The 27,039-nt window shown below is 45.6% G+C and overlaps 1 protein-coding gene across 1 annotated transcript in view; it reads left to right on the top strand.

Annotated features, from left to right (window-relative positions):
- Positions 1-21,087, top strand: part of LOC126520647 (acidic phospholipase A2 PA4-like) — a 198,934-nt gene extending 177,847 nt beyond the window's left edge. The window contains exon 3 of the mRNA XM_050169443.3: positions 20,645-21,087. The gene's annotated coding sequence lies outside the window, so the exon portion shown is untranslated. The remainder of the gene's footprint in view (positions 1-20,644) is intronic.
- Positions 21,088-27,039: the final 5,952 nt, after the last annotated feature.

Raw genomic sequence — 27,039 nt, 5'->3', positions numbered from 1 at the left:
TATCTTTTGCGACGCCTTACTGCTGGGCTTGCTTTCTTCTTACAGCAATTAGCTTGACCTCGTCCTTTTCCCACGCTTGGTTTTGGCTAGCAGCTAACTCTGGCGCTTTGCAGTGTTCTATTTGCCTTAGGGCCCAAACATGATCAATCCGCCCGTCCGTTTCGCCCTCGTCCGCCCGCGTGCTTATGGCTCTCTAGTGGAGAGCGAGGAGCGGTCGCAACTCTCCCGTCCTTCCCGTCCGCACGCCTGCTCGCCTCTCATTGGCTGGTTCGAGGCGGACGGTGTCGGCTGTCGTCACAGCAAACATGGCGCGTGCTAGAAGCGAAGCGAAGCGGGGACACAAGGCCTAAGCTACAGCCTCGTCAGAAACAGTATATTTTTCTCCTTCTAATGATTTTTACTACAGTTATCTGGCACCCACGGAGGTAATCACCGAAGGCAGCAAGCCGGTGCACCCTACCAGGCGTCATCAGTGCATGCGATCACCGACAGAAACAGACGGAGCACAGGAAGTGTGTTGTGTTTACGAGAGCGTCACAAGAAATATTTGAAACCGTCGACTTCGTGACTTTCTGTTCCATGCGTCGCGTGCGCGTCGCAAACGAGAAATCCATCACATATACGTGCATTCTAAGCAGGACACATGTTCAGTGCGTGGCCAAATAAGTATTTCCGATCGGCGCACCCAGCGTACGCGATTGGTATCTGTTCTGTGCATGCTGTTCGCTGCCGCGAAGTGGTGAACTCCAGCCCTTCGCAACTTTCAGAAGTAATGATACAATCAGTAGCGACAGAGAGAGAGAGAGATAGCAAAGGGAGGAAAGGCAGGGAGGTCAACCAGACGCGCGTCCGGTTTGCTACCCTACACTAGGGGAAGGGAAAGGGGGAACAGAAAGAAAGAAAGCGGGATAGAGGGAACACTGTCTGTGCACGCAGCAAAGTACTTGGAAATCAGTCAAGTCAAAGCAAGTGCTCCGTCGATACCTTAGGCTGCCGTCAATCTTGGTGGTTCATAGCTGGTGATGCACGTTAAAGTTACCAGTGAAGACCAAGGATCCGGTGGGCGTCAGCAGTACGTTGCAGTACGTGGCAGTATATTTTTAAGCTAAACCCCAGCCGTTCTGACTTCAGTGCGAGTATAATGATGCGGGTGAGCCATGATGCTTACTCAAGAGTTGCAAGTACTGAATTGAGAGCATCCAGCACTTGCATTGCACTTCGCGCTGACGGAGTGTGCAGGTTATTTAAGAGTATTTGAAGAGTATTCATCAGAGACCGGAGCATCATAACGACTTGCCGGTCTTCTTCGGGCAATTTGTCAGGAACCCGCGCTGTTCGCTCTACAGCCGTGTGCAGCTGTATCACTTGACGTGGCTCCGGCTCGGGTTGTGGCATCAGCTGCGGCATCGCCTCCGGTTGTGGCATCGGCTGCGGTATCGCCTCCGGCTGTGGCATCTCTTCCAGCTGTGGTATCGGCCGTACCACCGACTGCGGCATCGGCTGCGGCATCAGCTGTGGCTTCGGTTGTGACTTCCGCTGTTGTTCTGGCTTTGGCTGTTGCTTTAGTAGTGAGGACCAAGTTGTATTGTTCTCCGCCATGGCCTTGTCCGATTTAGATTGAATTGCCCCAGGCCTCGGGGGCAGAGGAGGGGGTGTTGTCGGATGGGACGTACTCTTCATAGAGGTATCAGCGTTCTTTGAAGTCCGGCGGCGTCGGGAGCGTCGCTTTCTAACGGCCGCAACAGCTTCCCAACGAGACGAATGGTCTCTCGCCATCTGCTTCAACATCGCCTTTTCATTCTTCATTTTGGGGCAGTCCTTCGAGGAAGCATCATGGGACCCAAGACAATTGGTGCATTTGAGAACCGTGGCTGCACAAGCTTCTGCAGCGTGGGGCTCGCTGCAGCGTGAGCAAACTCTCGTGTTCTCGCACACGGCACTCACGTGTCCCAGCCTCATACAATTGCGGCATTGCAGTGGCCTTGGGATGAATGGTCGCACAGGGTGTCTAAAGTGGCCTACCTTGACGTGCGAAGGGAGAGTCTCGCCCTTGAATATAATTTTCACACAGCGGGATGTGCCGAGGCGATACACATGTGTTATGACGACGCCATCAACGGCAGGCTTCACTAGGATCGGCAAGTCGGCACTGGAGATGGAGACGTCCACGTCGTAGATGACACCAGTAGTTGAACCACTGTTCTGGGGGATGTACGAGCGGAGCTTAACGCCACCTAGTTCTGTAACTGCAGTCAAATTTCTCAGCGCTGCATCATGTGTGACGTCGATAGCTAACACATTTTTTCGTGTGTTGACTCTAACGTCTGCTATCTGATTTGGCGCCACCGCTTCAAGTTGCACCGATACGGACTGTCTGTTGAGTCGCCTCAGGTTGTCGGTAGCGAGTTCTGGTACAAATAGAATCGTACTGACTGCGGTATTCTGAGTTGGTCCTACCGTTGGCGTGCTCGAAGACATGGATGTCCTGGTGGTGTGTCTTCGTTTCGCCTTGCGGCTCCGCACAAGCTCGAAGGCGTCATCAGAGAAGTCCTCACTGCTGAGCGAGTAGACGCTGGTGTCATCGCCGTCGGTGTCGCTCTGGAGGCCGGTCCGCTCCCTAGACGCAGCCGCCGCTGAAGTCGCCATTCCCGGCAGAGGCACGGAGACGTCAACTTGCATACGTACCACGAACCATGCCGGCTCTCCAAAGATGTACGCAGAAATAAGGAAAAGACAGCTGAGCTAGAGAAATAGCTCAGCTCCAGCCTATTTGATTATCTGGTTTGTGTCACCTGTTTTGGCACGAGGCTTCAGTTTAAAACGAACAATAGCACAAGTGCCAGCATTATGTGCCTGATAAGTGCTTTATTTTCTATCCTCGTGTTCATTCTGCTAACAGTCATTAGCAAATAATGTGCACTAAACTGACTTGGGCTTGCAAAGTATGCCCATTGAATGTTTTCCGGTGCACTTTCATCTATCGGTAAGCTTACTGCTGCCTATCATTCGTGGACGTAGGATGTTGGACACTATAAGTGGCTATCTCACTTATCTTTATTTTGCGCAGGCCACGGTTCTACTCATTAACTGAACCGTTTTCAGCTGTGCTGCCAGACTATGGAAAGAGGTGCCTCACCTCTTGTCATTCTTCAGCGTGTTCATGTCCACAGTGCATTGCCCCTGAGAAGTCAGCTGCTATCACAATGTAAAACGTGCCTATTGGCTGCCATGAGTTTATCCTGAACACAAATTTTCATAATTATGTCAGCATTAGCTATGTGATCGAAGCCAGCTAATGAGGATGAACGGCTGGCAAAATTTTCAAGTGTCTGCTCCTTATATTATGTTAGCCACCCTGTTTTGTCAGAGTACTACATTTTTCTTTTTTTGACATGAATTTACTACTCAGCCAGATAAGATGTCAAACTATCAATTTTAGGCCCAAACACAGGGTCACTTCTTTATCATATTCTGGAAATGACACCCATGTCTAGCTTACATTAGCAACATCAGCTTAACTTATGCACGAAGTTGAGTTGCTGCATGTGAGAAAAAAAATCACTGCGTAGCTAATAGGAATTACACTATTACGAAAAAAAATGTATTTATTTCTTGTTGTATAAGTTGTGCTGTTCATTTGATGCACACAGTAACACGTAAACAGAAATGTATGTGTACATTGCATTTACGTGCACGTGCGTGTGAACAAAACAGCACAACTTCTAATATCAAGGCATATTGCACCAACTGTACCCCATTAAAGATGTTCTATATGGTACTCAGCTGATCCTATTTAAATTTTATCACATGGTGCAGTTACAAGATTTCATACCTGTGTGCAAAGAAATTTATGGACTGTATCCACTGCATGTGAGAATGCATATTTTAGACCAATGCAGTACCTGAGGCAGCAGCTTTTTATTTAGCTTTTGCCATCTCTTATCAGAGGGATCGTGATTGTGCCATCCAAACAACCCGTATAAATGTTTGTGTTTAGTATACCATCAGTGAAATACTGAATGCAGCTGCAATTCTTTCTGTACTAGTGAGATGAATCCCACTGCTCATCGTTCTGTCACGTGTTGTTTCTCAGTCATACATGATGGCTCTATTTCGCGGCATGAGTTCTAGGCTCATTTTCACACGGGCCTTTCGATGAAGTGAAACCTGTCTCTTCAACAGTCAGTTTAGTGAAAAGCCACCACTGGAGCAATAGCTCAAAGACCAATTCCTGCATGCTGTTCGCCAATCGGGTAGTGTGCAGAAACTATGTGTGATACATCACTTCAGCTACACCAATAATCACACAGCTGAACGTGCTACACGTACTTAAGTAATTGATATAGGCAGAGGAAGATGTTGTACGTATGCAACAGTTACTTATCCCTTGAAATGTGAATGACCCAAACATTCACGAGCATATTGGTCGCAACCATCCGGCAGCAGGCAGCACAAGTGGAAATACTTCTGCTATCACAATTGAAAACAAGTAGAATAGTGCCACCATCTCATCTAGTTTGTCAAGATTACCTTGCCTGCAAGTTTGTTGTTTATATTGGATAGCCTTCCTATTTTATGAATTAACAGCTTTCACAACATTTACTGCGCTAATGAAGGCACAGCACAGATACCAGTAGTGAAGGAGGTATATACAAGTAGAGCAGTGAACTTATGGGTAAGTTCAAAAATATACAGGTAAAACTACGTCAAACTATTTTTACATTAGAAGATGTACCACCGGCAATGAATGCACATTCAGAACATGCAATAAATGCCATGTGTGAGAGATTGAGACGTGTGATACCGAGAACCTGTTTGCCCTTTGAATATTGACATAAAGAAAAATTCCAGTCTGTACTTCTGTGTCGGAGGGTAGAATATCAAAGGCGAGGAGCATTACGGATTTTGTATGTAGTAGTCCCTTATGAATGTGCTACTCAAGTTGTGCCAAACATAGCTATCCGTGTGCAAAGCATTGGACAAGGAAGGTGCCATATGTATGTCTAGCACATCAAAAATCTTTTCCATTGAACATTCTGAGCTCTAAATGTGAAATGCATGCTGTTTTCAGCTACAAATAGCATATATATATATATTTGACCTGCACCACAAAGAGGTTACGTGACAAAAAATGCGTACACCTTAGTGTTATGTTGCTTTTTATGGTGTCTAAGTTTACCTAATACAGTTCTGAATTTACAGGTTGCTTCACATGTTTATAGCTAAAAACCACAGAAAACTACTTGCATTGCAACTGCGAGGTCACAACACTAGCATTTATGTGGTATCTTTCTTGTCCATTATGTGGTCTTGCACTATGAATGTAGAATGTCACACTTGCAAAGCTGAGTATCCACCCTTACATTTTAAAGGATTTTTCGAATGCTCAGCAGTTTTGCTTATAAGCACATTCTGGCAGTAAATCTACAACACCTTAATTTAAGCGCTATGTAAAGGGATTTTTGTGCATAACCAAGCTGTTCTAGCGTGCGTGCAGGAATACAGCATTCTCCAGTGGCACCGTGTAGTCCAGGCGTAACAGTGAACGACTAGTAAACAAAGCAGCTGATAATACTGAGCTGACCCATACGTAGGAGCATTATATTATCTAACCCACATGCAAAGTTGCTTTCAGTGTACTGAATACCCCAGCTTTGATTTGCCAAGTTATGTTACTGTAAGCACACACGCAGTGCTGAAACAGTCTGTACAATGGTGAGCAAAGCGCCAAGGAATGAAAGATTACTTGTGATGTGTAGATTTGAATAGTATATGTGAATGCATACCCAATTCACCAGTATTTTTGTTTTCTTCTGGAACAATTTTACGTTTGGCACAGAGGCTGAGCCATAGCAGCCTTTTGACAGCAAATTTCGGTGCTCTCGCAGTGCTAATGGGAGTATCATTCATTTGGCTATCCTAATGGTGAATAGATAATGGAGCACAATAATCTTCCAGTTTTACGCAGAACACCTTGTGTTTATTCACGAAACTGAACGTAAGGAACTATTCGCTGGTTTGTTATGCAATAAAAAAATGGCAGTGAACGTTCCCTCACTTTTAGTGCGGCCCTGTCTTCCGCCATATGAGCCTTCATTTCATTGTCATGTGCATGTTAAAGCAGCTACTAATTAAGAAAGACAAACACAAAACTACTAACTACATCAACCTTTTCACGCCACGAGAGGTCAATGAACTTACTGCTAAGCTAAGTCACTTGATAATCTCGGTTTGCTTTCAAATAAATGCAGGTAGTGGCCAGCTGTTTATGTTATGCTATGCATTTTTGTTTCATTTTCCTAAAGTGTGGCTGTGCATCAGCTAGCTAGGTTATTACTGCATAAATACATAAACAGCATGCAGCCCATGCCCAACTAACTCAAATAACGTGAGTAGAGCTTCCAATAGTTCATGTATCATGTGCACCCTGTGTGAGCTTATGTTTTATATGTAGAGCACTCAAAATAGAGCATGCATGTATGATGCTGACAGCATCAAACAGTCTCAAGTCGATCATTCTTGTTTTCTGCCATGGCTGAAAGAGGGAGCATGCCTGTCATGGTACTGCTTAATTCTGTGCACTTTTGTAATGTTTTGTTTATTGTTGAAATGTTAAATTAGGTATGTCTAAGTAGTAAGGCGGCAACAGATTGGACACCCAGGCTGGCAAGAAAAAATACAATTGTTTCATGTCACTCAAAATAAGTTCTCTTATCAGCAATATAAATTATTTGCTTTAAAATAAATACTCCCTTTGGAAAGATCTCATGAGTATATATCTGCATAAGGTCACCGCTATAGATACATCTTGCTTTTAAGCCAGTCATAATGAATTGTACACTCACTGCTCAACCTTCAATTCCTTGCTGCATGAAGTTAACCACTTATGCACGCAACTTTCTTGCACACAGTGAGAACTTCATTCATCGCTGAGCACATCATTTAAGGTTATATTTGGTTTGGAAAATTTATAAGCAGCAAGTATTACATTTTTAACATGCATGTTTGATGCCTCATCTTTGGTGGCTTTAGGTGTGTAAAAAAAAGCAAAGGGAATTTCATGCATCCAAGTGCTTTAAGCACTCTCTTAAAATTGGCAGAGTGAAAAAAAAAAGCATGAGCAAGCAAATGCAAGCATGCCAGCAAGCTGTACTCGGAGCCTCACACGCGTGCTCAGTGGTAAAGAGGGGTGTCTTGCCGACCTATGCAGCTGTATTCCGCGACAGATGTGCGTGTTTCGTATTCTTGCAAGCTGTTACTGGCACTACAGAAACTGCGCCATTGCGCCAAGCATGGGGATTTCGGAAGAATCACTTCCGGCGACAACTACCGACCAATTTCTTTAACAAGTAACATTTGTAAATTAGTCGAGCATATTATACACTCCCAACAGTGGCGTAGCCAGAAATTTCGTTCGGGGGTGGCTCACAATGCAACTCGGCCTCCTCCTAAGAGGAAACAGTAGGTCGGATGCTCCTATCTAAATACATGTAGAAGGAGAATTCGTTTTTCTCGGCAACCGCTTCACCAAATTTGATGAGGTTTGTTGCATTTAAAAGAAAAAGTTCAATTCTAGTGATTGTTTCTATCGAATTTTCGATTTATGTCGTCAATATTTTATTGAAAAGTGGCAAAAATCGAAAATTTTCAGAAAACGAAACAATGAAGTTTACAACTATGTAAATAAGCAATGAAAATTGATATCACAATTCTGTGAATTGTACATAATAGTACATCTACAGCGGACAAAACTGATGTTACACATGAGTCTCAAGAAATTATGTATTATGGAAATACGGCTTTTGCTGAACCCTTGTACATAACATAACCAATTCAGATAAGATACAGACAGACATATCAAATACATCTGCTTTGAATGGTGTAATGGAAGCCGTTTACAGAACCGCGATATCTGTTCTTCATGCAGAGCTATTAATTTGTAAACTTTGTGCTTTATATTTTTCGAAGTTTCGAATTTTTCAAACTATTTTAAACAAAGTTTGGGCCTTAAATCGAAATTCCGCGTCCAAAAGACACTAGAATTTAACTTACTCTCTCAAACGCAACAAATTTTGTTAAAAGCGATTCAGGAGTTATCTCAGAAAAGCGTTTCTGCGCTTTACATGTATCTGAATAGGCCGCGTCGGAGTTGGGCCCGAGCTAAAGCTTCCGCTTAAACAATTTGTATAGGGATTAAATACATGAATAATAACTGCATTGCAATTGCCAAAAATGCTGCAAACGAATTATTGAACGCTACGCACTGTCAATACAAGTAAAATATGTATTTCTTTCATAAAATATTATACTCGTATGTGCCAAAAATTGTGCCCGACATAACTGATGTCAATGCTTCCATGTTTTTTGTCTATTTACTAAGTAAAGAAAATATCACACGAACTTTAGAACCACATTAGTTCGAAACCAGCAAAGCAGTGCATGCCGCTGATATGAAAAATGTAAAGGCCATGAAATGAACAAGTTGAGGACAAATAAGTTAATGAAACTTTGTCATTCAAGATCCTTGTGTACATTCTTGTACATTTGCAACTGCCAGTGAAAAATCTAAATGACGCTGTCATTTGTTCCAATGTTGCACCGAAATTATAGTCGCAACAGAGAGCACGTATAAAAAGCAGGAGTTCTGCAGAATATACGAGGGCGAGTCAAATGAAAGTGAGCCAATGCGAATATAGGACAAACGGGCTGCTTTATTTATAAGTAGCCTCCGTGAGCATTTAGACATTTGTCCCATTGACTAACGAGCTGCGTAATTCCCGTCTCATAAAGCTCCTTGGGTTGTTGCTTCAAAACGTCTGCAACTGACTTTCACGTCATCGTCCGAGACGAATCTGGTTCCCTTGAGCTGTTTTTTCGGTTGCCCCAAAATGTGGAAGTATCAAGGCGACAGGTCTGAGCTGTATGGCGGATGTCGCAGCGTTTCCCGCTTGAACTTTGCCAGTTTTTTATTAACCACATCAGCGACGTGGGGACGGGCATTGCCGTGGAAGAAGATGACCCCTATCGTCAATTTTTCACGTAGTTTGTTCTTGATTGCGACACGCAGCCGATCCGGCGTTTCACAATATCGGAAACAATTGATAGCCTCTCAAGATTTAGCAAATTCTATCAGTAATGGCCCCTGACGATCCAAAAATAAAAGTCAGCAACACCTTTCCGGCGGAAATGACGGCCTTTGCTTTCTTTGGCGGTGGTGAATTCGAATGTTTCCCTTGTAAGCTTTGCCGTCGTGTTTCAGGCTCGTAGTAGTGGCATGATGGTTGGTCTCCGATTACAATTGCAGACAAGAAATCGTCGCCGTTATTGTGGTACTAGATCAGATGAGTAAAGGCAGCGCCGAACTTCTCCGTATTCTGGCGGTGGTTCAAAATCTTGGGCATCCATTGCGCACACAAGAGCCGATAACAGAAATGTTCATGAATTATGGCGTGAACGGTGACGATGAACCGAACCATGACTGATGTTCACACGCTCTGCCAGTTCATCGATGCTTATCCTCCGTTCTTGTGTCATCAGCTCATCAGCCTTTGCAATTTTGTTAGGGGTGATTGCACGATGCCTTTGGTCCGGTCTGGGATAGTCTTTTCAACTTTCACGTCCTTCTTTGAACCATTTGTTCTAACGCTTAACATTGGCCAATAAAATGCAATGTTCAATGTACACGGCAGCCATACGGTGACTAATTTCTTTGTGGGAAACACCTTCAGCTGTCAAAAACCTCACGGCACCACGCTGCTCAACTTCTGCAGCGTCCATTACCTCACGCAACCATGTTCAACCCAATGTATGAGCGCATTAAAAAAACATTTATCCTCACACCTGCGTGTCACCTTTGTAAATGAGAGATGCCTGTGTGCTACACGCCGGCCTTGCAGATAATGAACATAACCATAATTGCGCACGGTGGGTAGGCTCACTTTCATTTGACTCGCCCTCGTACATTAGAAATGCGAAGATACAATGGAATATACAAATGCGAAGGTACAGCTTGATAAAGGGCAAAAAAGTGCCACTGGAAACAAAGTTCACTGCACGTACGCACAAAACCTCGCCACAAGATATTTAAACGTACGTATAAGTATCCAATAAATCTACGTTAGCCGCCACCTGAGGCCACTACAACGAAACTGCCGGCCATTCATTAATAAAGTTTCTTCTCTCTTTCTAAGAAAAATTCACGGTATATAATGGGTCAAACAAGGCAAATAAACACGTTGCACAATCGCAGATTCACAGAATCCTAGATTCCTCGCCCATTCCATCCACTTCCCCGATGTATCGTGCGTGACGGAAAGCGGCGCGCTTGCTCCCCGCTTTTCTCCTTTGCGCACACAAGACTGAGTCACCATCGTCGGCTGACCCATTTCACCTCCCCGCCCCTACGCTTTCACTCGCACATACAGCATGCGGTGCGCGGTCACAATGTTATCGACCTCGGACTTTATGCGGAACATGAGGGCGACGGCGACGGCAGGAATGCGCCCAGAGTGTCCATATAATTGCTATCGCAATAATATGAGTGTCCGGCAGCTGAGGCGTCCCATGGCCCATTACTTTCCGCAAAAGAAGTAACAAAATGGAAATTTCACCATGCGACAATTCGCTGCGCCGCAACAACGTTCTTTTTTTTTCCTTTTGTCGGGCGGGGACGCCGTAGTGAAAAAAAAAAACGCAAAGGAAAGTATGTTGGTCACAATCGAAAGCCTACTTTGGGCAACTAATGTGGCTATTAAAGGAATATCGAAGAAAACACGAGACGCTTGGTCCACCAAGAACCATGCGCATATTGCTCGGTATCCTACACCGGCGAGGCAAGACTTTCTGGAGAGGTTGCGCTCAAGCGAACGCGGTGCAATCCGTCGAGTACGCACAGTGATGGCGGCGAGCGACCACTGTTTCTTTTTCTCTTCTGCTATCTAGAAAGCGTCCAAAACTCTTCCAGGTGAAAATGCACTCTGCCAGAGAAAACCGAACGCGCACCGAGGTGCACCTCGCGGTGGTCGGGACAACACGAGAAAAACGCATGCGCTCTGGCTGGCTCTGGCAGCTCGCGGGTAGGGGAGCGAGAACAAAAAAAACTGAAGAGGCTCAATGTGTCCTCGCGATTAAAAGTCAAAGTAGAAAAAATAAATAAGAACGTAGTTACCTTGACTGGATTTAGTGACTTCACTGGATGCTTTGGCGCAGGTGAAAAAAAATGTTGATGTTTCTTTATGTGACATAACGACACGAATGCACAACGCTTCGTCTCATGGGGCCTCGCTGCGGGCTTTGTCAGCTTGTCTGATAGTGTGTTCATTTGGCTTGTCTCGTTGTATGGCCCGATGTACGACTTTAGAAAAGTTAATGAACCTTTGGCGTCAAATATTTATGGGAATATTAAACTTACAAAGTTCCGCAATTGAAGATCTATACCACACGTTTGGAAATGTCAATGCACCTTTCACGTCAAAAGTTTGAGAACTTTGTACCCATAAAGTTTCGGAATTGACATCCACGCGCTCCGTATATTCCATGATAGAGTGTAGATTCCGCGGCCTCCGCGAGATGCCGCGGCGAGCCCGTTCGCCATCAAAACGTCCTTGAAGCTTTGTGCTCGGATGGGGCTGCTTACGTTATGTGACTCCTGGTGCATGGGCGTTGCCGCGAAATGCAGCCCGAGTTCGCAATTTCTGCGGTGAAATGGCGTTTCGAGCGTGAAAAAGACGTTCTAGACAAAATCCAGACTGATTTCCGCCGTCGGGGGTTGCTTTGGCCGGCGGTGCATGGACAGCACGAAAAAATTTCGGGGGGGGGGGGGGGGGGCTGAAGCCCCATAAGCCCCCCTACTGGCTACGCCCCTGACTCCCAAGTCATTAACTGCCTTGAAGAACATAACCTCACATTTAAGCAACAGCGTGGTTTTCGCAGAGGCTATTCATGTGACACTTAGCTCGCTGGCTGTATTTGCAACGTACATTCATCAATGGACACCGGAATTCAAGTAGATGCTGTATTTCTAGTATTCATAAGCATTCGACCGTGTCCCTCATCGCCGACTTATTCACAAGCTTACACAGTTGAACATCGACTCTGCTGTTGTCACATGAATAAAAGACTTTCTTTCTAACAGGATGCAATTTACATCGGTTAACAATCACAACTCATCTATAGTCCCCGTATTATCTGGTGTACCACAGGGAAGTGTGCTTCGGACCCTACTTTTTCTATTTTATATTAATGATCTACCATACGCATCAAATCCAATATCAGACTATTTGCTGATGACTGCGTCATATATCGTAATATTCACTCTAACCGTGAACATGACATTCTTCAATCTGACCTAAACGCAATAAACGTATGGTGTTTAACCTGGCTAATGCCTCTAAATCTTGATAGAACTAAATTCATGTCTTTTACTAATCAGGCACCCCAAACATCAACATCTTACATCTTAAACGGCAGCCTTGTTGAACAAGTTTCCAGCTACAAATATCTTGGCGTACACCTAACCCCTAACTTGGCGTGGTATAATCACATTAACCATATCCTCGCATCTGCTAACCGTTCGCTTGGTTTCCTTAAACATAACCTCAAATATGCTCCCGTACACTCGAGCAAATTGGCATACACAACACTAATACGTCCTAAAATAGAGCACGCGTCAGCCATAAGGGATCCCCGTCAGACATACCTAATAGCTGACTTAGAAGCCCTGCAGAACCGTGCTGTACGCTTCATCTTTTCCAATTATTCACGAGAAACCAATGTAATAGCATTAAAAAATCGCGCCGAACTTAAAGCCTTGTCTCTTCATCGCAATATATCTCGTTTAACACTATTCCATAAGCTTTACTATCACGTATCTCTTCATAACGAGTTCATGTGTGTACCCTGAGCCATTTTTCCGCGTCGGGATCATTCTTGCATTCTTCAAATGCATCATGCGTCGTTTTCTCGCATTTGGTCAGTCATTTATACCTCGCACCGCGATACAGTGGAATAATCTGCCATCGCACATTGTCACGGAAACAAATGCCTCGAAATTTACAGACGCTCTACGCAGTACCATGCATACCTAATACATAACGTTTCACTCTCTGATTTGTAAACTGATTTTTTTTCTTCCATGCGCCGATAACCAAAGCCTCCACAACGTTGTCATAGTTTGTGCAAATCATTTAAAGTTGCTGTACTGATAACTAAATTTACTTTTATTTTCTTTCTGTGTTAATACGTTGATGCACTGTAATTAATTTCGTCCCAGTTTTCTTTATGCATTGTATTTACATTTACGCCCTGATTTGCCTGACCGATGTAACCATTGCTTATGCAATACCCTCCCTGAGGGCCTTTAGGGTTATTGTGAAATAAATGAATAAATAGAATGTTCAGTTCTGTCGCACAAGTGCCCAACCCCGGCAGTTCCACTGTGGCATGTGCGTAGTGGCACTTTCGAGGGCTGTACGCGAAGTCGGGTAGCTACTGACGCGAGGCGAAGAGCTGTTGGAGCAAGCCATATTGTCGCTGGAAGTGCTTCTCCTGTGCTTGGAGGGGAGGATGCAAAATTTGTTGTACTAGCAGATTCAAATCAGTCTGCTGTGTGGTAGTAGAGGCTGTTTCTTGCGTTTTAGTGAGCTCCTGCGCATTACATGGCTGCTGCTCTCTTGGCACGAAGCCATTCGAAAAGAGCCGCATGCCTTTTTTCGTTATCGACCAGCTGCGATGGTGACGGCGGCATCGGCATGGTATAAGGCGAAGCGTTCGCCGGCTCGTAAATGCTTGGCAGAGTTTGCTTTAGCGTTGCTGCGCAGTTGACGCTGCAGCCACTTCCCCCGGTGTCGGCTGTGCGCAGTTCCTGGAGACAGTCTTCCTTACTGCTTCCTTTGTGGCACGTGGCTGCGTTGAGATTTTTTCGCGCTCTAGTAGCTGCTGCGTCAATTTAACGTCATGGGGCTGGATAGCTCTGTTACGGCTTCTCGATCGATGCGTGCCGTGTCTTCTACGACGAGAGCGAGGCAGTCAGTGGAGATTCTTAGCAGATTTGTGCCGGACTTCAGTTTCGCTGCACACTTGGGGTCAGTCGCCATGTGGCCTTGTTCACAGTTCCTGCACTTGGGCGTTGTCTGCATTCATTGCAGCACCGCTGCCTTCGTATGTCTTGCCTCATGTAGTAAACGGGAAGAAACGGGTTTAACTGAGGGGCCCGATTTTTATTAGTCTTATCATAAGAAGCCAACAAACACCGACACCAAGGACCACATAGGGGAAATTGTGCTTAATAATTGAAATAAACAAATGATAAATTAATGGAATCGAAAGTGGATGAAAAAGCAACTTGCCGCCGATGGGGAACGATCCCACAACCTTCGCGTGTAGGACACACCGCTTCGTTCGGACACAGCGATGACAGCGTTTACACAAAATGCTTCTAAGTTCGTAAATTGAAGTTCAGGTGATGCAGCCCTAGTAAATGACGGTGTTAGGGCGTGGCGTCCTTCAAATGTCCAGACATGTCCCACGTTGGCCCATTGAGCGCGCGTCAAGGATACGTCAGTGCTCACAGGTCAGGGCTGCCCAGAGTTTAGCCTTCGTTTCATGGCACTCAACGTTGTGTATCACGCCACGGCACATGTCTCGTCTGAGTGCCTGATAGACTAGTACTGGTATCTGTACGCGGTTCACGTCTAGGTGCGAAAGCATTAGAAGTCCATCTGCTCGCCTCTTGTCCTAAACGAGCAAGCTTATGGTGTTGCTGGTTGCAGCGCACACGCCAAAGGTTTGGTATTGACCGCAGCGGATGACGCCACCACAGAGTTGTAGCGCAGGTCCGTGCTTGGTGCAGTCATGATCGCCACATTTACCCGTGGTTTCACGACTAGCACCAAAGTTTCTGGTGGTGTTTCCTTCTGGGGCCGTGTTTGGCCGTGTCTGGTAGGTTCGTACGCTGTTGCACTTTCCACGCTCCTCAAGCGCCGCACTCGTCGAACGTGCCCTGGTACAAGAGTCCGGCGTCTCGACTTGTCTTTATACTCCGTTCCATACATAGCAGTCGATGCTGCGGAAGCTACGCAAGAAGTTCGGTCAAGAAACGTTATCACTCTGGGCGTTCTGTCGATGCTGCGCTGCGCGCCAAAAGCGTTCATTCGCGCGAGCAAGCACTTGAGACTCCTCACGGCGGGTTGCATACAAAAAACCTGAAAAGAACAACAAAAATAAAAATGATCTAAAACAACACATTAGCTGCCAAACACACTGTGCTTATTTCCAAGGATAAAAACTTGTTCCATTCAATATTGAGCCTATATAAATAATTGCGCAGAATTGTGGTAAAAAACATCAAACTATATCCAAGTGAGAACGATGCCACTCCAATAAGTGTACTAGAATATAAGGCTAGGGGGGTGAAGCCGCCGATGTCAACTTGGTAACGCAGTTGTACATCGAAATTGACGTTGCGACGCCTGGTGTTCCAAAAGGAAAGTGCATATAACTACACATGCAAAGAGGCGCGGTGTCGTACCATATGTTACCACGACGCTCTTTTTTGCATGTGTAGCATGTAGTGCGATACCGAGCCGACCCGCGGTGGAGGTGAAGCAGGCGTTAAGCACTCCCCATACGTTCGCTGATCCCGAAGATAGCGCAACGCAGGGTCGACCCGCAGCGGGGCTGCAGTTCCCATTAAGGGGCCCACATACACAGCTTATCTGGTCATCCTTCTTCAAGGAGTGGAAGGGCACTGAGATTTCTGGGGTTCTTTCTTTCACCCGAACGGCCACCGTCGCGGATGTGCGGAGGCGGACACCATCTGGCAGTGTTGCAAGCAACCCAGCGGCGGTGGCGTTACTCTTGTTTTTCAGGTTTCTTTATTGCGATCCATCAATTATGTAAGCACTCCAGGCGGATTTTCGCCGTCGTCGTGATATTCGGTATAAAGTCCAAGCACGATAACATCATCGCCGGGCCTGCAGTAAGTGCGAGTAAAACTTGCGAGGGTCACCTCACAAGTTTAGCCTCGCAAGTTTCGGTCAGCTCGCAATTCTCGCGCGCGCAGGGGAGGAAAACGTAGAGGAAGCGCGCCGTCTTGCGTAGCGCGTGAGGCGTCGGGGAGGGACGGCCGGTGCATTCTACTGCGGTGGCTACTGCGTAGGGAGCGGTAGCGCGGGCGCCCTATCTTCAAAGCGATCTGCGATGTCGACAAAGTGTCCCCACTGCTGGTAGGTTCGTGTGCGCTGTGCTTTCGACGCTTACATAGGGTCGAAGCGAGAGGCAGCACGAAGGTTAATACGCTCGCTGCTGCGATTCCTCGCTCTAGTGTTTGAACAGAGAGTTTCCATGGTCATCGAATGAGATGTATTCATGTTTGCTTGCGAGCGCGACACCATGCTTGTTAATTTAATTAGTATTAGTACCATGGTTGTTAATTTAGTTAGTATGCGTATATTTGCAAATTTAAACGGACGATACAACTACTAACCATACTTCCTATAGCTGTCTAATAATTTGCTATGGAAATCAATACTACGGCTTTCGGGCGAAACTGCGACTTTTTTTAACAGTGCTCTTCCGAAGCGTTTAGCTCGTATGGCCTGTGTGTTCTTGTGCAGTCTCAAATTTGAATTATAAACGTGTTGCGGAAGATGCACAAGCAAAAGAGGGCAATACACAGCACAGACCACCAACCTCATTTCAAGCAACGACAGAAAGTCTTTATATAGGCAACTTAATCATGTGCGCCACCTGGATGCACACAAAAAAACAAGGCAATGAAACTACCACCACCAACACGACGCTAAGTGTGTACACTAAAGTGCCGAACAAAATTTAACACGACAGGATAAAGCTCATCCTTACGGCTATATTAAAAAATGGATCAACAGCAACACCGAAAAAGAAGAAAGGCAAGAAAACGCCGGTAAACGATAAAAAAACATCAGTGACCTCCCATTCTGCGAAGAAGGATGACCAGCGAAGCTCTGTATTGTTACGGTTGGCGTGTAACACCTCAGGCAAAAAGGAGGCTCAAAGAGCATGCATAATTGAAACGGAGGATGGATTCCTAATTTGCTATGGTTGTCTCGAGTGGTTGCCGGTCTAGCAGGCGCCCCGCAGTGATGACAGGCCCCTTTGTGTGTGTGTCCAACTCTGGGATAGAACCCTTTTCACAAACTGTGACTCTAGGCGAGGACCCTTTCCGCAAACTGTGCGACCAAGGGGAGACCTTTCCGCGAACTGTCCGACTCTGGAGAAAGGATCAGCCGCCCATCTCCGACCACACTCCGCGGACTACCGCCAGAGGGGCAAACACGTGCAACATCGCCCAGGAGAGAAGGAGCAGCCGCAAAACAACGACAGGGACTGAGTGCATGTCACGTCACGTTGACTTGGCTTGTCTGTCACGTTGACGTGAGCAAGATCCCGCCTATGATTTTAGTGGGCCTATTTAGGGGCCCCGCAATGTACTTTTTTCAATTCATTCCTTCACTTCTTCATATGATTCACCAACCACTGAATGAACAGTGCACGTTTCGCACTAGAAATTGTCTCGTCCCTGCCTGGTAGCCATGACCTACCGGACGCCTGCAGCCTGCCGACAACGCGACGCTACCCAATAATAATGGCGGTCGAGATTCGAGAAACTGGCGTCGCAACAGCATATGTGCCCCTTAAGAGGAAGCTTTAGCTCGGGTGCTCCTATCTAAATACATGCACAAGGATAAATCGCTTTTCTCGGCAACCACTGCACCAAATTTGAGTAGGTTTGTTGCATTTAAAGGAAAAAAATTTAATATAGTGAGTGTTTGTTTCTAATTCTTGATTTAGGTTGTGAATGTTATATTAAAAATTGGCGAAAATCAAAAATTTCCCGAAAACGAATCTATCAAGTTTACAACTATGTAACTCATCAACGAAAAATTATAATACAATTCGGTGACAAGCAGCTAATAGTACATCCAAGGCGCACGAAATTAATATGTTACACATGAATCTCAAAACATTTAATAACACGGAAATATTGCTTTTGCAGAACCCTCGTAAGCAACGTAACAAATTCACGTAAGATGTAAAATGACATATCGAATTTGTCCGCTTTTAATTATTTAATGGATGCCGTTCACAGAACCGCGATATCTGTTCTTGATGCAGAGCTCTGAATATTTAAACTTCGTGCTTCTGTTTTTTTCAAACTTCTGAATTTTCTAAAATGCTTGTAACAAAATTCAGGCCCTAAATTGAAATTCCGCTTCCGGAAGTCACCATAATTTAACTTTCTCTCGCAAATGCAACAAATTTCATTAAAATCGGTCCAAGGCTTATCTTTACATGTATATGAATAGGCCGCGTCGGAGTTGGGCCCGAGCTAAAGCTTCCTCACGAACTGCACCGCCGCTGCGGGTCGGCCCGGCATTGCACTATCTTCGGGATTGGACCGCGTATGAGGAGTGCTTACGCCTGCTTCACCTCCGCCGCAGGTCGGCCCGGCATTGCACTATATTCGGGATCAGTCCACGTATGGGGAGTGCTTAACGCCTACTTCACCTCCGCCGCGGGTCGATCCGGCATGGCATTATCTTCGGGATCTTTCCACTTATGGGGAGTCCTTAGCCTGCTTCATCTCCGCCGCGGTTTCGGCACGGCATTGCACTATCTCCGGGATCGGCCCACGTAAGGGTGGTTTCTTGCTTACAACACGTAAATTTCCTTGGCGGGCAGAGGTATACAGCTTCGCTGTAAAACAAACAAAAAAAACTAACAAAACAGTTGACAGAACACTTATGCGAAGGTAACAATAACTGACGGCAAAAAAGGTAGGCGACCGTAATCTTTTACTTAGGTTTCCCTTAGTGGCGCTCGCAACTCGGCGTTGGTGTTCTTTGGGTTAAGTGAGCGAAGGTCTTTTCCCTGTCACGATACGCGGACGAGGAGTAAGAGAGGTCGAGGAGGAAGCGCAATGCGCGCCACCTGAGGGGACGTAGGCCCCTAGCGAGTGGCGAACGAAGCGCACCTTACATGCTGTTGATACAGACTCTTTTCCTGACATCACTGAAGTTCCCCGACCACATTCAATCGCCGTCGCATTCCAATTATGGTGCGCCGGGGTGCGTCTACCACGTTACCGGACCCGTCAGACAGATTGGCGACCTCCACCTCATGCGCCGCCCGTCGAGCTATTGTCTCCCCCCCCCCCCCCTGCTTGACTCTTCCCGAAAGTGCAACGGGAGGCTGGTATGGTTCCAGGTACTTGATCTTGGTCCCGAGCAAAGCTGTTTTTCGGCTCTGGAAGGTCGTTCGAGAACAGCCCGTCTTCTCGAGTTGAGCGCTTCCATGCGAGGAGGTGACACTGTAGGCAAGTCAACCCTCAGACAATGGAGCCCTTGGGGCATCCCCATTGGCCGAATGTGACGGTACTTGCATGGGCGCCTACCATTGGAGGAAAATGACGATACCTGAGCTGGCTCGACGATTGGCCGAAAATGACGTGACCCCGAGAGACCGAAGGGCTTAAAAGGGAGAGACAGGGAGAATTTTTTTTTCATTCTTGCCATGGGCCGCAGCGTCCGATTTGCTGCCGGCCGTCGATGACTTTGTGACTGTTCATTACTTTGTCTTATTACTGCAAATGATGTAAATAACCCTTCGGTTCTCAAAATCCTCCTCAACGTCGACCAACTCCCGTACTCAACGGCATGATCTAATAGCGTCCTCTGCGGTGCTGACGTCAGAGCATGTAACGAGCGCGCGCGCGCAACAGTTGCGAGCAAGCGAGCGTGCCAGCAGGTGAGCGCCGGGAGTAGTAGTGAGAGAGGAGCGAGTGACGTCAGATCCGCTCTGCTAGGCAGATGCTCAGTCTATGCCTGGGAACTGCTTTCCATTAATTAGCCAGTTATATAGCTTGTCAACTTCTTGTGCGTGACTTCCGCTTTCTACTTCCGGGTGTCCAGGAATTTCGCGAAATTCGGTCTCACGTGGCGGGTCTCTAAATCCTTAGATTATGTGCCTCGGTCTGCGGTAATAAGTGTTTTCTAATTAAATTTAGTTATTTCAGACACTTCAGTAACTGAACTTGTTACTAAATTGATGCTGCGATGTCATCTATAATGAAACCCATGAATTCTGTACTATACTAGCTTTTTCAGTTTTTTTTTATTTATCTTTGGTTTCGTCCCCGGTCGTCTCAGGAGGTGAACCGGAAGTTCGGAACAAAAAACAAGAGTGCCACTTGATGCTCGTGCCACTAGTAAGAACAGAAAAGCAGTTGATTATGAAAACAACGTGGCGAAAAGATGCAAAGAACATAACATATATGGCCATCGAGAAAAGCAAATTTCCTGTCTGAGAGGAAAACCGAACGCGTGCTTACGCACTTGTCCCTATGTTGCCAAATGAAGAAAGCTTCAATTTCCGCTTTCTGTGGTTTCTTGAAAAAAAGTTGGTAGTCTGCGCTCTGTACTGTCCTCTTTTTCTTGTGCATCTTGTGCAGCACTTAAAATTCAATAAGGAACCAACTAGTCCGCAAGAGCTATTCTCAAACTTGTTTCATATATTGTCTTTGGTGCTACGACTGTATACAGTCATGTAGTGGGAAACGTCATCTTCGCTCACACTTAGGCTTATACATATTTTATGCTCTTTGCAGGTACAGCCCTTCAGCAAAAGTGCATTCACCAAGGCTTCCGTGACAGAAGAAAGAAATCTTTTGCAGCTATGTTATGTAACCTCAAATTGAGTCTTAATCCGACTATGGGAACATCGCAGTGCGCTTCGTCTGTTTATATTCGATTGTGTAACCAAGGTACATAGAAATTGAGGAGTTTCATAGAACATGTCTGTATACCCTTTCTCACATGCTTACATAACCACGACGATATGTGCATTATCCCGCAATTTGCAGATCGGAATCTCTGCGATTAAATGCGCAGAAATTACTTTTGACCATGTAAAACCTAAGATGTTCCTAAATGTTGGGACGAATGTGGTGTGCTTTCACATGTTTCTCTCGCTAGTGCTTGTGCTGTTGCATTTAATTTACGTGCCGTGTCCTGTAGCACGATATGTAAATAAATGCTTCCGTTCATCCCACTTGCTTGACCTGTTCAATTAAAATGTAAGTGTAAGGAAAATGAGCATGGGTTTCTCTGGAGTGACCTAGGAAGTTACTTCGAGCAAGATGCGTGGAAAAAACCTAAACAGGAAAAAGGCACAAACAAGATGAAGACAAGTGGGATCGGTGCGTTGAAAGGCTCTCTATAGAGACCCTAAAAAAAAGAAATATTTACTTTGACTAGTTGCTGCATTCTAGAACCGCATAGCAGCTGCAGGAGAAGTAGGAGCGTCGCTCGCAGTAGGTGGATCTAGTCTTGCGAAAGTTGCAGGCAATTGCTCTCCCCGAGCGCCCCTTGCAAAAAACGGTAGGTTCTGAAGACAGTCACATTCCATCTGGTTACTCAATGGCATCAAGAAACACAATGAAATACTTATGGTGAGTATGAATTTATATAGGGGTGTAAAAGGCTGCACGCCTTCCATTCTACGTCGACCTACATTGTTGTTATTAGTACTGTTGTTCTGTATCTCCAAGAAAGTTTAGGGCGAACCCAAACACCTCTCTCCTAAATGTCAAGTGTCCTTTCGCGAAGAAAATGGCGCATGTGCTTGTGTGAGAGACCACGTGTCGCTTCAGTCAATATATTGGCGCTTTGTGTTCTTCCTCACTTTTCTGTACACTTTAATTAACACATATTGTTCGATGTCACCAAGCGCTTCACAATGAACGCAACGATGATGCGCTAAGTCCTTGCGCAGTCACAGGTCAGCTTTCATAATTCATAAGCACACTAATCCGCCGCTTTCCGGGACCATCGGCACCATGACTTGCCCGCTCCAATAAAATGTAGCCGCGGCGGTTTCCTCTCCTCAACCGCCTCTACATTACTGGTGACTCCTGACGTTCCAGCCAGCTAGGCCAGTGTCAACATAGCGACTCAAGCACGTCGACGTGACGGCTGCATTCCTGTGCCAGCAGACGTTGCTAGCATACTGTGCTGCGGCCTCCAGAAGTTTTATGTAACCAATCTAGCCATATTTCTTATGCAGTTGGATAGTCATCATCAACAACCTGACTGATACCCTATTGCGCAACCTTCACGCATAGCGCGAGGTTCCAAAGGGCCTGATGCGCCGCACCGTCATCGGCTGCTCCGTTTTTCCAGGCTACGGCATCTTCCTCCCGGCATTCCGTCACGCAGACAATCGCCACTTGACAAACCACACCAGGCGGCTTATTTCCGACGCTCACTTTCAGTGTCTGGCAATGCGGGTCGTCCTCACGCGCCGGCCCGCACCTCTAACTTCTCCTTGGCACGTGTGTCCGTACCCCAGCTTATACTCATGTGCGCGCCTGCTGTTCACAAGGAGGTAGCTGGGCCAACAAGCACTCCTCGGTTCTTCTCGGCCCTCCATCTGAGAGCACTGCCGCAGGCTCCCAACCTCTTGCCTCGGGTGACCGCTCTCGCAGCCGCTTCGAAGGCTGGCTGCATCAGGTGCGATTTTTGTGCTCCATGGCGCGGTAACCCCACGGGCTCCACCACTGCGGCTCCACAAGAAACCACCGCCTCTACTTGTTCGTCCTCGCATTTCTTTTGTGAAGCAGCAGAAGGCGAGGCAGACAAAGTGCCATCCCTCCTGCGGGTACGCGGCCTGCAGATGTCCACGTTCTACAGGAGTAATCTGACACTATGTTTCCTCTAGCTCGAAAGTCACTTTTACAGCGTAAGCTGCGATGGGCTTATTCCAATAGCCGTTTCGGTTGGACGCCGCCACCTCCGTCGCCGGCGTCCGGTGTCCCTAGCAGCTGTCGCCTGAAATGAGAAAAAAAAAAAGACATTTCCCGCCGGGATTGAACCCGGACCCGCTTCGTGGGACTCAGCTACTGAGCCACGCCAGTTTTATTTTTCTTTATTGCCGACTTTGACATCATACACAAACAATAAACAAAAAATAAAACGTGTCTGCAAGGATTTTGCTGGTACGACATATTAATTTTTTTTTCAATGTTACCAATTTATCCAACATGTCAGTCCATGTTGGCTGTTCAGGGTGTGCCCGATGGACATCCCTGAACCATAGTACACCTTCAATGAAGTCATCATGTGCAGGTAAAAATTTGACATGAGCATTGTTGAACTACGTTCTAGCTTTTCACAAACTGTGGAGGCCGAGCATCATTATAGCCTCATACAGAAAAGCATCTGTTTCTACCGGTAAGAATGCTATTCCATGTGGATCTAAAATTAACTTTTTCTCTAACGTCCTTTGTAGCACATCCCCGAAAAATATTGGATCCCAGCAATCTAGAAACGCATGCTCTATCGTTTCAGGTTTCTTGCATAAGCAGTTAATTCACCGCAGAACAAAAATACATTTGTTATGCATCCATATATTAACTGATAATGTATTAGTGTGTAGCTTCCTGAAAATAATTTACCGAAGGGTGTAGTGGCATTCATTTAACCCTTTTGAAGACATCTCCTGGGCCTCCATAGTTTGACATACGGTAGAAAGAGATATTCTATTCTATTCTATTCTATTCTATTATATATATATATATATATATATATATATATATATATATATATATATATATATATATATATATATATATATATAATATTTAATGGCAGAAATGTGGAGAGGTCGGCCTGAGTGAAATGCCTCTAGCCTGCTACTCCACGCTGGGCAAGGGGTTTGGGGAATAAGAGAGAAAGGATGTGAAAAGGAAGGGAGGTATTGGTATGGTGAATATGATTAGGGCTGTACAGCATAATGTTTCTGTGTAATGCGTACGTGTACACTACACAGCGCAGCACAGTCATCTTCGCGGGCAGAGGTAGAAGTTACTACAGCGTAGCGAAGAGACTGTCTATAGCGTTCATAATTTTTGCCGCTGTTTGCGCCACTTGAGTACTTAAACCGGGCAGTAGCAGCTGCAGGGCGGCGATTATTTGTCGCAGCATGGCTTTGATGACATGAGTCCGATGGTGATATCTGAGTGCACTGTCCTTGCTTGCGCTGACAGTCTGAGGCCCGTGTGCGCGGCGGTAAGCGTGGCCATACATTCGGTTCCGGGCTTGCGCGGCTCGCTTGAAGCAATGGTTTGGAGAGATCTATCGATGCCGAATCAATTACCTTCTGCTGGACCTGCGGAATTGGAGCCAGGGATCCCTCGTCTTAACCTACAGCTTGCCCACGCCGACGACGCGTTCCTCTCCTCCGGTGTTGCACTGACGCTGCCGCCTCCTGGTGGGACATGCTTGTCTTGCTCATTTGGTTCAGTATTTTTTCTCCATTTCTGTTTAAGACAATCTTTGTAATTGGCCTCGTGGGGTCCATCGCAATTCGAGCACTTCATTTGTCTTACTGTGCATGAAGATACGTCATGGCTGCCGGATCAGCGGAGGCGTGCCGTCTTGCCTGTGCAGACAACGCTGACATGGCCTAGCTTTAGGCACTTGTGACATTGCAATGGTGGGGGCACGTAAGGACGCACAGGGTGTCTCACGTAGCCCACCTGGACATGATCAAGTAGCGTGTTTCCCTCGAAAAGAAGCTTGACGCTCATGGAGCGACCGAAGCAGTGAAAATCGATGACCTTCACTGTTGAAGACAGAAGCCTTTGTAGCTCTTCGTCGCTCCGGGCTTGCTCTGGGAGCGGCGACGCCTTTGCCGCAACCGGCGCCTTTTCTTGCGGACGGAATCGGCAGGCTCCTTGTGCGTGGAGTTCTCTCTCACCATTTTTCGCAGGATTTGCCTCTCCTCTGCCATTTTGGGGCAGTCCTTGGATGTCGCTTCATGGGCTCTGGAGCAATTTGCACATTTCATGGCATCAGTCTCACAGGAGTCTCACAGGAGTCAGTCTCACAGAAGAAAACAACCAATATATAATACACATCACGTGCCCAATACCCGGCCCCCTAGCATATGCAGATACATACCAAACAACCTTCACATCACCGAATGCACATGTTTTAACGGCAACACACATGTCACGGCTGATTAATCAACGTAAAAAAAAAAACAATTACTAAGGCACAATGCAACTCAGTGTCTTTACTTAAGATCTAACACGGCAACCTCGCTACATTGCAGCGAGATGGATGGCTGGCAAACACATAGTGAGCCTTTCTTTCTAATGTGAAAAGCCTCCATTAATTCATGTGAGAGCTTTTCACAGTCTGTGAACAGCAGAATAGTACTTTCAAAAACTGGATGACGCCCGCTGCTGCAACAATGCACAGAGAGGTGTGAATGCGCAAAAACCCTTCAAAGAACTATCGTACTCCCTTAGTCGAATGTTTAAGCACCTTCCAGTCTGACTGATATATATTTTGTAGGCTGCAAGAAAAAGGAATCGAATAAACAACATTTTGTGCGCAAGAGGCAAACTGTATGCTATATTTCACTTTGCAGTCCTCCCTGCTCAGACACCCGTTGTGAAGAATGTGCTTGTTTTGTGCCTCACATATTCCCTTCAGCTTATATTTAAATGAAAACCCAATCCTGACCTGGAACTTAGAAGCCACCTTTTTCTGCCTGTGCGACAAGTAATAGAGGGGATAATGGCAACTTTGTTCCGCTCTTACTCCTTAAGCTTCTTTCACCCTGGTTGCACTTTGAGTTCCTTAATTAACGTGTTTCAAGATAAAGAAACCACGGAAACTGAATAACCTGCCTCATTAACCCTTGTCACCAGATTCCTTACACTTTCAAGGATCAGGCGAGGATAGCTCTTGGTTGGGGCATCTCTAATTGCGTGAGTGGCAATACTGTACTTAATAAGTTTTGAATGGCTAGACCTATAATCAAGAATGGACTTAGAAGTTCTCGACTGATATCCCCAGAATACTTGATTCCACATAAAAGTAAGCCTGATATAAGAAGTTGCAGCACATTTTTTTCTGGAACTTCTAATGTGAAGTTGAAATCTTGCTCTTGTTCTCTAAATAGCTTCAGTACTTCGATGACAGCTCTGCGAAAGTTATCATTTGCTCATGAAAAACAAATAATCATCCACGTATCTGAAAATTTTAAGAGCAAGCCCACTCAGGTTTTAATTATTTTCTGGTCAACATAACTTAAAATATTACTGAACACTGGTTCAACACTGGAACCTATGCAGATGCCAGCATTCTGTACACATATTTTACCTTCCCACCAGACAGAAATGGACCTTAAACAGAAATCAAGAAGCTCCAGAAAGCTTGCAACCAGAATTTTGCACCTTTCAGCAAATTCCAGCTAATCTCTTTGATCGTGCATGCAGTCCTTAACAAACTGCAGGAGACGCACCTGTGGCAAGGAATTGTATAGATCTTCTACATCTATACTAAAGCCTATCCATTTTCCCAGATTATGCTCCTGCAGGAAGTGTACAACACTCTGAGAGCTGGGAGCGAGGAATTGGTCGTTGATTCTCAGCCTGTCAAGGTGCGTCTGCAGAGATTCTGAAACATGAAGCCATGATTTATATTCCGAAACAATGGTTCCGAAATGGATTCCCTAAGCTTGCGTGTGCTGCACTGAAGAAGGCGCATAAACGCAGACCTTTTTCCACCTTAGCATTATCTGAGACCGTGTCAAACCAAACTGATTCAACTTCGTGACAGCTCAACATTTTATGTCAGCTATATTGGTATAAATTTCATTAAAATTTATGTCAGTGGCTGACACACTCTCCTCCAGAAAAGTGCTTTCCAACATGACAACACAATGCCCTTTTTTGTCTCCAAGAAACCTCCAAGTTTCTGCCCCATACGTTAGCATAGGTAGAATGCAATGATTCTAGGCTTGATTGTACACAATTATATATATATATATATATATATATATATATATATATATATATATATATATATATATATATATATATATATATATATATATATATATATATATATATAATATTTACACACACTTTGTATTCCCCATCCAGCGCCAGGGAACAAGAGAAGCCAGACACCACTGACCAATTTCTGA

The sequence above is a fragment of the Dermacentor andersoni genome, chromosome 3, assembly GCF_023375885.2.
Source record: "Dermacentor andersoni chromosome 3, qqDerAnde1_hic_scaffold, whole genome shotgun sequence".
Classification (NCBI taxonomy): domain Eukaryota; kingdom Metazoa; phylum Arthropoda; class Arachnida; order Ixodida; family Ixodidae; genus Dermacentor; species Dermacentor andersoni.
This window is presented reverse-complemented; position numbering and strand designations above follow the sequence as displayed.